A 16,791-nucleotide genomic window follows, 5' to 3' on the forward strand; every position below is an offset into this window, starting at 1 on the left:
GGTAAGCGCCGAGGATCAATCATTTGGTATGGTGGTAACGGATATGCTAAATACCTTCGGCGTACGACAAAAGGCTGAAGCAAAAGTGCACATTATCAAATATTTAACGGATATGCAATTGCTAGCGAAAAACATACATATTTAATGTGTGTGGGTGTATACAGCAGCAGCTGCTTTCTAATATTCATCATTATAACATGTACCAATTAATAATCATCAAATCACAACAAAATTATCATTAACATAGAATGTTGCACTTAGATTTACAATTTCGTGCATCCCCGAATACAAATGAGCGCAATAAGTTTTTGTTTGTTGTTGTTTTTTTGTCCGCATTTTCATTGCGTATGTAATATTTAGTATGTAACAATGATGTATGCATATCAGACAACGAACTTGAACAGCACTTGGAGCTTGCAAGACCACCTAATGTAAAGGGCGACAGGATGCTGATAAGACAATGATGTAGGCATATCAGACAACGTGCTTGAACATCACATGGAGCTTGCAAGACCACCTAATGGTGGGTGGAGTAAAATGCACTTCACATATGCATGCTGTTTTGAGATTCACTACGTCCTTTCGGCGGCAAAAATGAAGCTATTTCTTAGCCATTACTGCATCCTTTGGAAAATGGAAAAATCTCCATTTGTTTTCACTGATTTTCCTGTTGTTGTTTTTACACCCAAACACAGAACAAAGTATTGTTAATAGATTTATTTAATTAAAACTCTCACAAATAACGCCAAATACACGTATATAAAAGCGCGGCTAAATGAAAATTAGCTATTTCTACGTCATCAAAAACAGCTGATCTTTTGTTTACATGCGCAATGCACAATCTTATAGCCCCCATTACTGATATTTAGCATAGACTTGACTTGACTTGGCGTAAACTTGGCAACTTAGCCACGATTATACTCCACTTGGCGCATAAAATCTGGCATCATAATCAGCGTTGAAATTTATTTTTAAATAAATGTCAATTTATACGACAAAATGTCAAAATGAAATGGAAACAAACAAATGGCATCTCAAAATGTAAACGTCACTTAGAACTTACATAGAAAATCAAAATTCAACAGACTTCTAAGTCAAGTTAAGTTTTGAGTAATCAGTAACATGCAATGTTCATTTAACAGAACTGTAAGTGACAGTTCGCAAGCCAAGTCAAGTCTATGCTAAGTATCAGTAATGGAGCCTTATCCTTATGTCTGTGATTTGTGGCAAGTTGGCTACTTTTTCATGTCAGCTAGCGCCAGTGTCGGTTAATCCACCGACTCATTAAAGGGCCGTTTAAAACAGCTGATACAACCAACCTTATGGAAATAAATGTAACTGGTCAATGGTGCCACACCACAACGCCCTACCAATTGGTTGTTGGTGTTTAGCCATATCCATAACTTAAAAATATTTAAGTTGGAGAATTTATTAACTTTTTGTAGATTTTATTTACTTTTTTTGGATACGTTTTGAGTAAGAGACTTATTTTTTATGGTATATGTTTGTAATTTTTGCGTTTTCTTCATTTTTATGAAAATTTAACGATTTTTAGGTTAAGGCCCCAATAACTGATACCAATTGATATGGGTTAGTAAAATTATTGGAAGCAGGCCTTCAATAAAAAACTACCGGGGCATAGCAATGTTATCCGATATCCTACAGTTATTTGAAGCTATTTCTACCCACCACCTAACGTTCTCTATTTCCCCCCATAATTGCAAGCTCGCAACATGGGTTCTGTAAGGGCAAATCAACTATCACCAATTGACAGTAATTTACCACTCACGTTTCTAATGGATTTAGAAAAGTCCTTCACACTGATGTAATTTACACACATTTCAGTAAAGCTTTCGACAAAGTATCACACCCATTACTTATTTATAAATTCGGTCTACTTGGTTTTCAACCCCGTCTTATTAGTTGGATTTCTTCGTATCTTGGTAATCGTACGCAAAAAGTAGTCTTTAAAAATACGCTTTCTGGGGTAATCAATGTTTCTTCTGATGTTCGTCAGGGCAGCCATCTTGGTTCGATTCTGTTCTTGTTGTTCATAAACGATATATCCAATACAATTAAATGCTCAAAAATCTTGATGTACGCAGACGATGTAGAGCTTTTCAAATCATATGCCTCGGTTGAGGAACATTCCTTGCTTCAAATGCATTTAAATCACTTGGTTACCTGGTGCTGTCGCTCAATATCAAAAAAATTTAAATTCATGTGTTTTCTCGGAGAATTTCTCCACCAGCTTCATATACAATTGACAACTAGAGTCTAGAAACTGTAAATAATTTTGTTGACTTGGGAGTCATGATGGATTCCAAACTTAGTTTCAATCTTTTATTTATTTATTTATTAGTCTACAAATTTAACAATTAATCAGACTAAATATAATTACGGATTACAAATAAATTACAGAAAATTATATTATAAAATATGTATATATATTATTAAATCAGTTGTCGGGATGGACTGTGATGCCGAGCAACGGGAATTGATTATTAGTGCTGTCGGAATGGGCGTGATTTCGAGCAGCTGATGTATCTTAGATACACAACAAGTAGGGCTGCCATGTGTGGGAGGTTGAAAAGCACGTGACCAATTTCGAGCCCATTCCTTCTGAACGAAGTGAACTTTTGCGTTCCCTCTCGGACATCGAACCTCTTCTGCTGAAACAATGTAGAACGAATTTCGAACAATATGAACTTTTTCGGCGTTTATGCCAAGATTATAACTCTTACTCAAACACATTTAATAGCTCGGACTGCCTTTTTTCTATGAAAAAGATTGTTCTCACCTCTCTTAATAATTAATGTATAATACGTTTGCTTCTGTTGTCTTTAAGTATTATGCTTGGCTGTTCATAATCTGTAGCTGAGTAGTCTCAGATCGCGACGCTTGACAAACCGCTGCCCATCAAAGACTCGACAAAAACAAAAACGCAAAAAAAAAAGTTATTATATATATTGTGACGAATATTCACATCACTAAGTGATACCTGCATCCCTAATCCGATACTAAGCAGTCACTTGTATGTATGTAAACAAATCAATCATCATTTACACATGTACATACAAGGCAACAGAGAGATACTCACTATCAGCCGAAGTAGTACTCACATATACATACACATATGGCTACACAAGAGGCTATTAACTACAAATACACACGCATATAGCTGGTAAACAAGTGGGAGATTCTATAAGGAGAAACGTCTAGACATTTGAAGAAATATGCGGAGAAGGCAACAGAGGGTATAAAGAAGCACAGGCTGAGTAGTCAGTAAGCAGTTTGATTTAAATACGCAATTAGTTGTGAAGTAAGAGTTATTGTGAAGTACTCTCAAAGTAGTCTAATAAAGCCCATTTTGCCTTATTGAATATTGGAGTTATTTATTCAACAGTTTAGCGATTCGAACGTTGGCAGAAGGTTTGAAATGAGCGGAATTTCCCCAAAATTCGTTACAATATATATAAATCGCGTGAACAAAATTAGCCTGGTTTCATTGGGCCACTTGAGGGCAGCGCTCTGCCGTAAGGTCCATTAAAAAAAATAAAATAAAATAAGTGTTTGCTTCTGTTATTTTTAAGTATTACGCATGGCTGATGATATCTCTTCTGTAGCTGAGTCTAAGATCTCGACGCTTGACAAACCGCTGCCCACCACAGACTCGGCAAAAAAAATTATTATATTGTGGCGAATTTTAACATCACTAAGCTGTTATTCAATAAATGCATAACAAAAACATTAAAGCAAGCTACATAAACACATTAATCATCATTTACACACATATTCGTCAGTTGACTTTCGTTGCGCGTGGACGTGTTTTTTAATTGCTCTCGCAGTTTTCATCTTAATGGTTGTTTCAACTTGAAAGTGCAACAGACGGTTTTCGAGACCTCTCGATGGTGATATAATACCGTGCAATGGTTTGTGAAAAAAAAACATTCCATAGGGCCTGCAGTGAAGGCATCTCTGATTATGACGTCAGATTAATTAAAAATAATTGTCACTTGCTTTATTTTTGTGAAGAGTGCGTGGACATGCCGGATAAGCTCGGCGAAGCTTTAGACGCAATTCTTGTGAGCCAAAAGCAACGGTTTGAAATAGTATCAAGCGCTTTTGGCAACAAGCTCAATAATCTGTCTAAATAGCTCGACGAACTAAAAACCCAATTAATGGCTTCTATGCAGTCACCCAACATCAAAGTTGCTACTGCTGATTCTTGTTGTTGTGCGGGTGCCAGAAATAGCGCATTATTTATTTCTCCTATTTCTATGCCATCCAACAACAATAATATGTAATAAACGTTTGTCAAACAATCTTATTGAATTTCCCGCTAGCCCTCAAGGCACGGAATTCTCTCCATCTCCTTTTGTATGTATGCCGACTAACCCGCACGACGTCGGCATTCAAACAAATTTATCGTCTCACATTGGCATTGCTTCAACTTTATCTTCTTCGTCTTCTACTTCTACTGTTAATGCGCTTCCAACATCTATATCTACAACAACATTAACACCTGCAGCAAATAAACAAATGCAAACATGAAATACGCTATCTAACAATTCTACAACAAAAAAGTGTCTCCCAACCGCCTCTACATCTAAATCATCTACACATACAGCGTCACCTGTTATATCCTCACATAAATCTAACACAACGTCTACTTCTACATCTTCACCACCAGCTAAAAAAAACGAAAGGCGTCTACTTCTACATCTACACCACCTGCAAAAAAAAAACAATAATATTGCAAAATCAGCAAATAAATCCGAATCAATTGCAGCTGCGCACTCTACAGTCAAAGTTAGTCGTCGAATTCCACAGTTGTTGCTAACATTACGACACCTAATACAGCGATATCGTGCTCTGTTAAAAAAAAATAAATGTAAGGCGCAATAACCTCCGAAGAGATCTAAGGCCGAGCTTCTCTTCCAATTTGCGTCGTGCTCCTCTTGATTTTCCCTACAAATTGGCCGGACGGGACCTACATGATTTTATGCCGACTCCGAACGGCATCTGCAAGGCAGATGAGTTTTCACTGAGAGCTTTTCATGGCAGAAATACACCCGGAGCGCTTGCCAAACACTGCCGAGGGGCGACCCCGCTTAGAAAAATTTTCTTCTAATTGAAAAACCTTATTTCTAAAATTTTTGATGTTGCTTTGCCCGGGGTTTGAACCCAGGGCATCCGGTGTGGTAGGCGGAGCACGCTCTGTTACTTCCCATTATTTTGTTCATTTCGATGCTAGCGCTGCTAACAACGCAGCTGAGCCGTCGAATAATACCTTAGTACACAGAAAATTAACGAATGCAGGAAAAGATTTGGATGTGTTTGGGAAATATAAGTGGACCCATGTCTCATATTTTAAGCCGTCAGTTACTGAAAAGAGTATTGTTAAATAAATTTCTTTTCACTTTGGCATTGCTTCCTCCAAATTAGCTTGCTTGAAGTTGACTAAGAGAGATGTCGACGTAAACTCTCTGGTGAGAGTTTCATTTAAAATTCGTGTGTTTGCATATGACTATAGCAAACTTTTCAATGCTGCGCTGTGGCCTACCAACGTAATTATTCAACCCTTCCGTTTTTTTCCAAAGCCGGAGAAAGTCCTTTAGTGTCGTGGACTTAACTAATTTCGCGGACTCTAATGATATTCAGTTCCTTTGCGTGAGAGTAAAACTCTCTTCTATTTAGAAATATTTTGTAGCATTATATATTCCACTCCAGTCAGATATTTCTATATATGTATATAAAACGTGCTTCCCTGGTGAGGTTGGTATTTTCTTTGGTTAGGTCTGTTGGTTCTGTCATCGTGGCTGGTGATTTTAATTTGCCTTTTGTATCTTGGAATCTTATTGATGGTTTGTTAGTTCCCACATCATCTCGCGATATATTTTATGAATTTCTAAATGCCTTTACAGATATTGGCCTCTATCAACTGAATAGGATTCCTAATGAATTTGGTAAATGCTTAGACTTTATTTTTTGAGATGACTCGTCGAATTGTTCAGTGAGTCGATGCGATCCAATAGTTCTGCCCGAAGATGTATACCATCCGGCTCTGGCTTTATACTTGCATTATCTTCATGCACCGGAGCGTAGAACTATTAGGAATGTGTGTTCTGGCCGGTTTCTTTTCAGGAAGGCTAATCTTTCTGTGCTTATTGATGAGGTTTCCAAAATTTCTTGGCCCGCCTACGATGGAGATGCCCAAAGGAGTTGTACACACTTTAACAGTGTTTTATATGTGATATTTCACAAATGCGTACCTATATCTAACACCTCTTCAGCAATTCCAACTTCTGATTGGAACTCTAAAGAACACAAATATCTTAAAAATCGAAAAGCGCGTTCTTTTAAGAGATTCAAATTATCCGGATCAAGAAGTGACTATGCGGCATACTCTAGTCTGCGCCACAGGTAAAATAGGCTACAGAGAAGATGTTATGCGGACTACTTAAAAAAGATTAAGCATAAAATTTCCTCTAATCCAAAGTCGTTTTATTCGTTCGTCAACTCGAAAAGAAAAATCAAGAGGTTTCCAACAGTAATGAAGTTTAACGATCTAAGTTCTAATGACGACAATGAAATTGCCAATATATTTGCCACCTTTTTAAATCTAATTACTCCACTGCCTATGACTCCCAGCCATTGAACTATCCATTCAAACTGTCCTCGCTTAATTCAGCATTTGTTCCGTATATTCATACGGAGGACGCACTAAGCCATCTTAAAAGCCTAAAAATTTCGTATTCTAGCGGACCCCTTGAAATTCCATCTCTTGTGCTGAAAACGTGTGCTGAATTCCTGTATAAACCTCTTAGATGTCTTCTCTCTTTTAATCGATCGCCACAAAGCAACTACATCATAGGGTATCCCCAACCATTGACTTGTCTCAACATGGTTTTTGCTCGGGTAAATCTACCGGGATTAACTTGCTTGAGTTTACAACTCATGTGCTGAACGGATTTAAGGTTAATAGCGAAATTGATGTAATGTATACTGATTTTAGTAAAGCTTTTGATAAAGTTTCCCATTCACTCTTCTGTTCAAAATCGATCGTTTTGGCTTCCCGCCTTTGTTTCTATCTATTGATATCTTCGTACTTGATGGATAGAAAACGAACAGTTATATTTAATAACTATAGGTCAGAATCTATAAATGTTACTTCTGGTGTTCCTCAAGGCAGCCATCTTGGTCCAGTGCTATTTCTGCTGTTCATTAACGACCTTCCAAATGTTTTGAAGTACTGCAAGCCGCTAATATACGCTCATGATGTCAAACTTCCAATGCCTATTCGCTCACCTGGGCATAGATCAATTCTACAATCGGATTTGAATAACCTAGTCGAATGGTGTAGTGTAAATATAATGTCCCTAAACCTGCCGAAGTGCAACTTCATGTGCTTTACAAGGAAATCATACCAATCCTAGGAGTATATGATTGATGATTACACAATTAACCAAGTCATTAGCTTTGTAGACCTTGGCGTTACGGTGGACCCTAAACTTGACTTTAAATTACTCATAGAAGCTTGCGTGAACAGAGCCAAAGGGACTTTGGCGTTCGTCAAACGATGGTCTAAAGAATTCGAAGATCCATATATAACTAAAACTCTCTTTATATCTTTGGTGCAGCCAATATTAGAACACGCTTCCATAATCTGGAATCCTCGTTACCAGACGCACTGCGACAAATTAGAGTCGGTTCAAAAGCAATTCCTGATTTTTGCGCTAAGGGACTTACCGTGGGACCCCTCAAGGATTCTTCCTCCCTACTCCTGCCGTTTAAAACTTATTCAGCTCCCTACGTTACGGAGTCGTAGGGAGATGGCGGGTATGTTATTTGCAGTAAAACTTATTAGAGGGATGGTAAATAGCCGTTTTCTGCTTGTTGAAATTTTATTTAATGTTCCCTTTAGACCATCTAGACATTTTTAACCGCTTCATATAAGCACAGGCAGATTGAATTTTGAAATACATGAACCTCTTCGTTGTCTGTGTACTGACTTAAATAAGCACTGCAAAAACATTGATACGTGTGACTCACTCTTATCACCAGCTCCAGTAACGTTGGGCGGGTGGCTTCGAATCACGTCCTCTCCAAGCACCCACACATCGCAGCCTTACTTGTTGTGTGTCAAATATACTTCAGCTGATCGAAATCACGTCTTATCACCAGCTCCAGTAACGTTGGGCGGGTGGCTTGGAATCACGTCCTTTCCAACCTCCCACACATCGCAGCCTTACTTGTTGTGGGTCAAATATACATCAGCTGCTCGAAATCACGTCCATGCCGACAGCACTAATAATCAACTCCCGTTGCTCGGCATCACAGTCCATCCCGATAACTGATTTAATAATATATATACTTATTTTATAATACAATTTTGTTCAATTTGTATGCCTCTGTAATTTATCTGTAATCCGTAATTATATTTAGTCTGATTTATCGTTAAAATTGTAGACTTATAAATAAATAAATATATAGAAGGCGACTAAGAGATTAATCACGCACACACATGTAGTCATCAGCATAAGTACTTATTCACCCATACACATGCATATGGCTATAAGAGAAACATAAACTACAAATAGGTATACATGTATATAGCTAATAACCAAGCAAGGGATACAATTGTTCTGGAATACAGTTTCGCGAAATGACTAGACCTTAGGAGAAATGGATTAACGAGAAAACTGACAGTATAAAAGAAGCGCAAGCTGAGGAATCAGTAATCAGTTTGATTTAAACACGCTATCAGTTGCGAAGTGATGCATAATTGTGAAGTATAATTGTACTAATCCCAAAGTAGTCTAATAAAGACCATTTTGCAAAACAGAATATTGGAGTGATTTTAGCGAGTCGAACGTTATCAGAAGGTTTCAAATAAGCGGAATTTCCCAAATTCGTTACAATTGGTTTCAGACGAGGAATTGTTGAGTAAGTACCGAAGATTTCGAATATAAATTGGACATGGCAAAGTTAAGTGAATTAAAGATCCAGCAACTGAAAAAGGAGTTGGAGAACCGTGGATTGAATACAACCGGCAATAAGATCGAACTTCAAGCACGGCTACGAGAGGTAATGGAGTGTATGAGTATGTCTTTCATTCTGATGGGGACGAGACAACAACAAAAATGAATGTTATGGAAGCGCATTTTCTATGGGAGCAGTAAGGAAGGCAGTCGGCATGATCTAGTGGTGCTCTGTGGCTAGTCATGTCGGCTGGGCGGGGTTCTTGCCAACCGTACTGTCCTGCGCCATGAACAGAAAAAAATTCATATCATGCGTTTTTAAAATCAACTGTCAAAAAGCGCAGAACGCATTCAAAACGCTTGAAATTCAAATTAAAACAACAACCGGTAGAACCGGATGCCACAGACAGACCGTTAAACATTCAAAATTTAAAATCCAGAAAAAAGAAACTTCAAAAAAAAACTAAACGCAAAAAAATTACCGAACCGGACATGACCGGTTAGTAACTGCTGAAAATCAAAATATGAAAAAAAACGCTGAAAATTAAAATAAAAGGGAAAGGGCCGAATATATTTAGGGGGCGCCGCGGTTGTTGTTGCGACGCCCGGTGCATTACCCACCCTCAAATCCATGGCCACCGACGCACCTATTTTTCGGTGGCCCCTTACCTGGAAACCCTATGCCCTCTAAATAATGGAGAGCGCCAGCATTCCCATTCTAATTTACAACTTTATTTAAAATTCATTATAATTGGAAAACTTAGTATGTAGGATTTGTTAATTAATAATAGAATGTAATTTAAGGTTTTATTTTTTCCCTTCCTTATTTTACATTCATTTTTTTAAATTGAATTAGTTAACAAATTTATATTTTATAGTTATTTTTTTAAAATAATATTTTTTAAAGAAATGAATTATTTCACCAAAAATAATTTTAATTCTTTTTGCATGCGTAACCGTATATGCCTCGCTTGTATTCCTCGTTATAAACTGAAAAAATATTGTTTGCATTTCAAAACACACTTGATAATTTTCAATGAAATAGATTTGAAATTATAAAGTGTTTCATACAACAAGTAGCTACACAAAATAATTTAATTAAAACATAAATATCCTACCGAATGATATAATCCTACATTCGGCTATCCTGACAGTCATTCGCCCCGAATGATAGGTTCCCATGGTTTCATGAACTCTGCCACTGAAGTTGTTTTGTTAGGTCCTTCATGCTCTCCTACTTTCTGCACATTATACCTGTCATGATTTAGAACATCTGTGACTTTATATGGCCCAAGAAAACAAGCCCTAAATTTAGTACATACACCAAATTGTGTCTTTTTTATAGCTACTAAATCTCCTATTTTGTATTTTTTAGCTATCCTACGATTACGATTGATAGTTTTACGATTTGCTTCTTGCATTTTGCTGATATTTGCTTTAGCCTCAGACCTAACGCGTTCTCTTTCTTCATTTAATTCATCTAATTCCAGGTTCTCTAATAACTCTCGTAAGTCTTGGTTTTCAGCTGTGCGCATGTCTAATCCCGTTAGTATTTTAAAAGGCGTTACTTTTGTACTACGCGGAGGAGTATTATTAATTAAGCGTTGAACCTCATCTACATGACGATACCATTGAGTTGGATTTTCCAAACACAATTTACTAACCATTGGAATGACTATCTTGTGCATGCGTTCAACTTGCCCATTGCCACGGGGAACACCAGTTGTTATCATTAAATGCTGTATATTTTCACTGACACAATATGCTTGAAACTGTTGACTAGTAAATGCTGAACCCCTGTCTGTAATAATACGTCTTGGGTTACCAAAATTTATTGATTGTTTTCGCAACCGTTCTACCACTTCGTCGGCACCTGTCGATTTTGTAGGGTACAACCATACAAATTTAGAAAAACTATCCACAACAACAAAAATGTAATTATATTTCTTCCGAGTTTCTGACAAAGGACCAACGTGATCTATATGATATGTCCCTAAAGGTTCTGAAGCTTTGTCAATTGGCGTTAACAAGCCTTCTTTCTTCCCAGCTTTCGCGTCCATCATGATACATTCAATACAACTTTTCACTATTCTACCCACCTTTTCGTTTAATTTTGGAATATAGTACCTATTTTGCAACAGCTCCTGTGTTTTTTTAGTCCCTACATGATCTATGCGCAATTTTTATAATTTCATCCTCCATATCTTCTGGAACTACTAAAAGCTCTTTATTTATGTCCTTATACAAAATTCCATTCTTCTCAAAATAATCGTCGTAAACATCCTTTTTAAGTACTTTTTTCACTACTCTAATCCATTCATCCCTACTCTGAGCCTGTTCAAGTCTAACTTTTAATGAATTTTCGACTAATAACAGACAGTACACACGACTGAGGGCATCCACATGTTTCATCTGAGTTCCACTTCTATGTTCAACCGAATAATCAAACTGTTGTAAGTACATTGACCACCGCATAACCCTGTCTGGCATGTCAACTTTATTCATAGTCACAGCGAAAGCATTGCAGTCAGTGACTATCTTATACTGTTTTCACACAGACGGCTTATTGAATAATAAAGGCAGTTTTCTACATTAATACTGTTTTCACACAGAAACTTAATGATCTCATTTCACCTGCTAATGAAATCGTAAATTTTTTGCGTTCACACAGAAGTAACTGCTCGATTAGTATGAAGGATGAGACAGACAATCATGGCGGAACGATACAAGGTGGGAGCATGGTGACATACCTACAAACAAAAAAATTCCATGTACTTGTAAATTCGATGGACAAATGTCAAAATCGTACTGCGCCGGTAGTTGATGTATCAAATCAAATAAAAAAGGTTATAATCAGCTGTTCGATGCGGCCACCTTGTATCGTTCCGCCATGCAGACAATGACATTTGCTTTGAAAACTAAGAAACGGAAACGGAAGCGGAACGCTGCCAAAAGAGTTGCATTGTGCTTTTGACTTCATTAGGCATTCGATTAGCTACTAATGAAATAATAATAGATTCGAATTTTGTAGGGAAGATTGAGCTCAATAAGCGTCTTAATGTAGAAAATTGCCTTTATTATTCAATAAGCCGTCTGTGTGAAATTAGTATAAGACGCTTATTGAGCTCAATCTTCCCTACAAAATTCGAATCTATTATTATTTCATTAGTAGCTAATCGAATGCCTAATGAAGTCAAAAGCACAATGCAACTCTGTTGGCAGCGTTCCGCTTCCGTTTCCGCTTCTTAGTTTTCAAGGCAAATGTCATTGTCTGCATGGCGGAACGATACAAGGTGGCCGCATCGAACAGCTGATTATAACCTTTTTTATTTGATTTGATACATCAACTACCGGCGCAGTACGATTTTGACATTTATCCATCGAATTTGCAAGTACATGGAATTTTTTTTGTTTGTAGGTATGTCACCATGCTCCCACCTTGTATCGTTCCGCCATGATTGTCTGTCTCATCCTTCATACTAATCGAGCAGTTACTTCTGTGTGAAAGCAAAAAATTTACGATTTCATTAGCAGGTGAAATGAGATCATTAAGTTTCTGTGTGAAAACAGTATTATACTATTTTCACACAGACGGCTTATTGAATAATAAAGGCATTTTTCTACATTAAGACGCTTATTGAGCTCAATCTTCCCTACAAAATTCGATTCTATTATTATTTCATTAGTAGCTAATCGAATGCCTAATGAAGTCAAAAGCACAATGCAACTCTGTTGGGAGCGTTCCGCTTCCGTTTCCGCTTCTTAGTTTTTGGTGTGTTCAGTGTTTAAAAATGTCATTTGTCAAAGCAAATGTCATTGTCTGCATGGCGGAACGATACAAGGTGGCCGCATCGAACAGCTGATTATAACCTTTTTTATTTGATTTGATACATCAACTACCGGCGCAGTACGATTTTGACATTTGTCCATCGAATTTACAAGTACATGGAATTTTTTTTGTTTGTAGGTATGTCACCATGCTCCCACCTTGTATCGTTCCGCCATGATTGTCTGTCTCATCCTTCATACTAATCGAGCAGTTACTTCTGTGTGAATGGCACATAACAAAATTCAAATTGCCCACAGTGTGTAACAAAAGCCGTATACTTACGTGAATTCGGTTCTATAGGCACATGGAAAAAACCATTAGCTAAATCCAATGTAGTAAAAATATTTGCACCTTGCAGCTGCTCTAGAACTTCGTCTATCAGGGCCATAGGAAAATTGTCCCGCACTATCTTTTCATTTATTTTCCTATAATCACAACACAGACATTTAGTTCCATCTTTCTTAGGGACTAGATCTACTGGAGCTGCATACTCAGATGTGCTCGGAACAATTATCCCATATTTTAACCAGACATCGATTGGCTCATCAATATATTTCCTATCACCAAAAGACACCCTACGCGGAGATTAATATACAGGAATATCATCCTTTACAACAATTTTCATCTCAATTGGAGATATCTCATGTTAGTTTGGCTTGAAATCATCAATTAAATTTTCTATTATCAATGCAGTTGGCTTTGGAAGATAAGTTAGATCTATTTTGGGAACTTCACACTCAATATTATTGCAAAACAATGTAGAAAGTTCTTGAAAAAGATCATTTTGCTCAGAGTTATCAAAATTATTAACTGACTTTTTCCCTTGCAATGATTCTAATAACCCCTTCTTTTTAAACGTTACACCTGATTGTCCGATAATCATGTCAATTTTCTCAAAAAGACTACTGCCTAATATTACTGAAAATACCGTATCTTTCTCCCTCACAACGTAGAAAGCTACTTTCACAATAATATCATCGAGCTTCACATCCGTATCAAAAGAACCAACTGTTGTTATTCTACCTTCCCCAATGCCACTTAACTGAACTATCTCGTTATCTAATTCAATATTCCCAATGTTATTAAGGTATCATATCGAATAATACAAAGCTCACTTCCAGTATCAACCAATGCATTAAAAATATTACCCCCTATCTTGATATCCGTGAAAATCATATTACTTTTCCTATTTCCTTTCAAGACTGTTTTCTCAAGAGTATTCACCTGTTCACTTCTCGCTGACTTTATTGTCTGATTTCCTTTACAATCTTTTGCGAAATGTCCCTTTTGAAACAAATTATTCCCGTTTCACTACAACCCTTCGCTAAATGAGATTCAGAACCACACTTGAAACATATTCTTTTCCCCTCTTTTGATTTATCTTCTAATATTTTAAGACTATTCGATGGATTATTTTTGTTTGACGACAAATAAGATCCCCGAATTTTCTCATAAACCCGAATCTTTTCTCTTAATACTCTTAAATTGGTAGCGTCATATAAAACTGCTTTGTTTAACCGAGAATCGGGTATTCCATCAATAAAATATTCTATCACACTAGCTTCATCTACCTGTATTGGACTACCTATCTCAATCAAGGCATACATATACTCATTAAGACTCTCTTTTGGTCGTTTTTGCCTCTGCCTCATTATTTTATGAACTCCTGCCACACTTAAATGTTTCCCAAATTCATCAATTAATTTTTCTTTAAGTGCCGTCCAACCTCTTACAGACACTAAACCTCTCACAAATAACTTGGCTGCACCCCGCAACAATTGCTTTGCATACACAAATTTTTGCAAATCATCCCAACCCACTGTGTCGGCAATATCTTCAAATTCCCGAACCCAATGGTTAACATCATAGTGATCGTCTCCAGAGAACGAATTTACACTATCCTGAATATCTCGCAATGTAAAATTAACTTTTCTAGAATTCCTACTCAATTGCCTATCTGCAATTGCTTCAACAAAATCTGAGTTTGACGACTCATCATCACTTACAACATCACCTACCCCAAGATGTTCCATTAAACGGTTACAAAGAGGTTGCTTCCGCCCCGCTGTATCTAAATTAAATTCTCTCAATTCCACTACTGACATTGAACGAATAGATTGTGCATCCATATTTAGTATCTAATAATCACGCAATTTAATACACAAAAAACAAATTATATATATATATATATATAATATATATATATATATATATATATATTTATTATATATATATATATATTATTATATATATATATATATTTGTAAACCCAAATTAATTCGGTTTTTATCACACACAAATTATAAAATGCAAAACTATTTCATTCAAAGCTATTTCATGCAAAACTACACTACTGAGACATACAAGTATTTCATGCAAAAATAACTAATATGTATTAAAATCAAAGAATCATAAATATCTTCAAATAGGCTGCTTCCAAATTTTCACCAGTCAGTTGATTGTTGTCTCAATTTTCTTCCCGATTCGGATAATTTTTGGTTCCTCATTTTAAATTGTTTATTCATGCATACATAATTGATTCGTTTTGCTTCGTAGTTACTTATTTATATGATTTTTAATAATCGGGGATTGCCCATATTGCTTTTTTTAAATGTATGAAAACATTTATTTGAAGCAATTTTTTAATTTTTTTTTTTTTTTTTTTTTTTTATAATTTATTTAATAATTTGGGAAAAATTTAAACAACGTGACATCAGGACGGACAAGCGACAGCTGTTTCGATTATACCTTGTAAATCTCTTCAAAGCCTTGTTCTCCCGGTAGTGGGAGTCGAACTCGCACCCCTACGATAGTTGAAATGGTTGTAAACACATTCAGCTACGTCATGCCTGTTGTGAAGTCTTTCCCAATTGCCTTCTTTTTGCATATTTTGTTTATTTATGTTTTCGATTTCACTTGTTTTTCATCTTTATTTATTCTGTCATAAAATATTTCAATTCTTTTCTATTTACTTTTTGAAATATGTTTCACTGTCAATTCGCCTTTTCACAAAACTCTCCAATGACTAATTTCTTTTATTTAAACTCGCCGTTTCGTTTTCCAAATTTTTGTTTCACTACAATATTTTTTCTCGTGCGCAATATTCTTATTCTATTGCACCTGCTCACTCTTCTTTTTCAAAGGATTCGTATTTATATGTAAAATAATGACTCTCATTTTTGTAGCAATATTTTATCGCATGAACTTTCTCAGAATTTATTTAACACTCTTTCAAGGCGAATATTTCACTAAATTCGCCATGCTTTTGGTAAATATCGAATTCTTTCCACAAATATCGTATGCTAGAATTCATTACGTGCTTTTAACTGATGATACAAAATAGTTATAACGAACTTCTTTCTTATACCATGTATTGTTTATCGCAAACGCACATACAAATAACACATTCTACAATTATTATCATATGCTATAAACGATGCGAAATAGTTATAACAAATTATTTTCTTTTATCTCATACGCACATGCATATGTTCGTTTACTATTTTTGTGCATATGAACGTTTTTCACACATTTTCTTCTTTTTTTTTGTCTCAAATTGGGACACCCTTTTCTGAGGTTATGTTTCGGAATTTTCAGCACCTCTTTTCTGAAGTTACATTTCACATTATCAAATAAAAAGTATTTTCATACGGCTCTTTTCTTGACCGTAACAGATTTACGCATATCGTTTTTTGGACAAATATTTAAAAACATCCCGAATTTCGGCACAATTAGACGAGCCCCCAATTATGTAGGATTTGTTAATTAATAATAGAATGTAATTTAAGGTTTTATTTTTTCCCTTCTTTATTTTACATTCATTTTTTTTAAATTGAATTAGTTAACAAATTTATATTTTATAGTTATTTTTTTTAAATAATATTTTTTAAAGAAATGAATTATTTCACCAAAAATAATTTTAATTCTTTTTGCATGCGTAACAGTATATGCCTCGCTTGTATTCCTCGTTATAAACTG

The 16,791-nt window shown here is 36.0% G+C and overlaps 1 protein-coding gene across 1 annotated transcript in view; it reads left to right on the forward strand.

The window, feature by feature from the left end:
• LOC137246669 (transcription factor E4F1-like) overlaps nucleotides 1-16,791 on the forward strand; it is a 123,413-nt gene that overhangs the window by 27,124 nt on the left and 79,498 nt on the right. The gene's annotated exons all lie outside the window — the stretch shown is intronic.

This window comes from Eurosta solidaginis, chromosome 3 (genome assembly GCF_040869045.1).
Source record: "Eurosta solidaginis isolate ZX-2024a chromosome 3, ASM4086904v1, whole genome shotgun sequence".
NCBI lineage: Eukaryota > Metazoa > Arthropoda > Insecta > Diptera > Tephritidae > Eurosta > Eurosta solidaginis.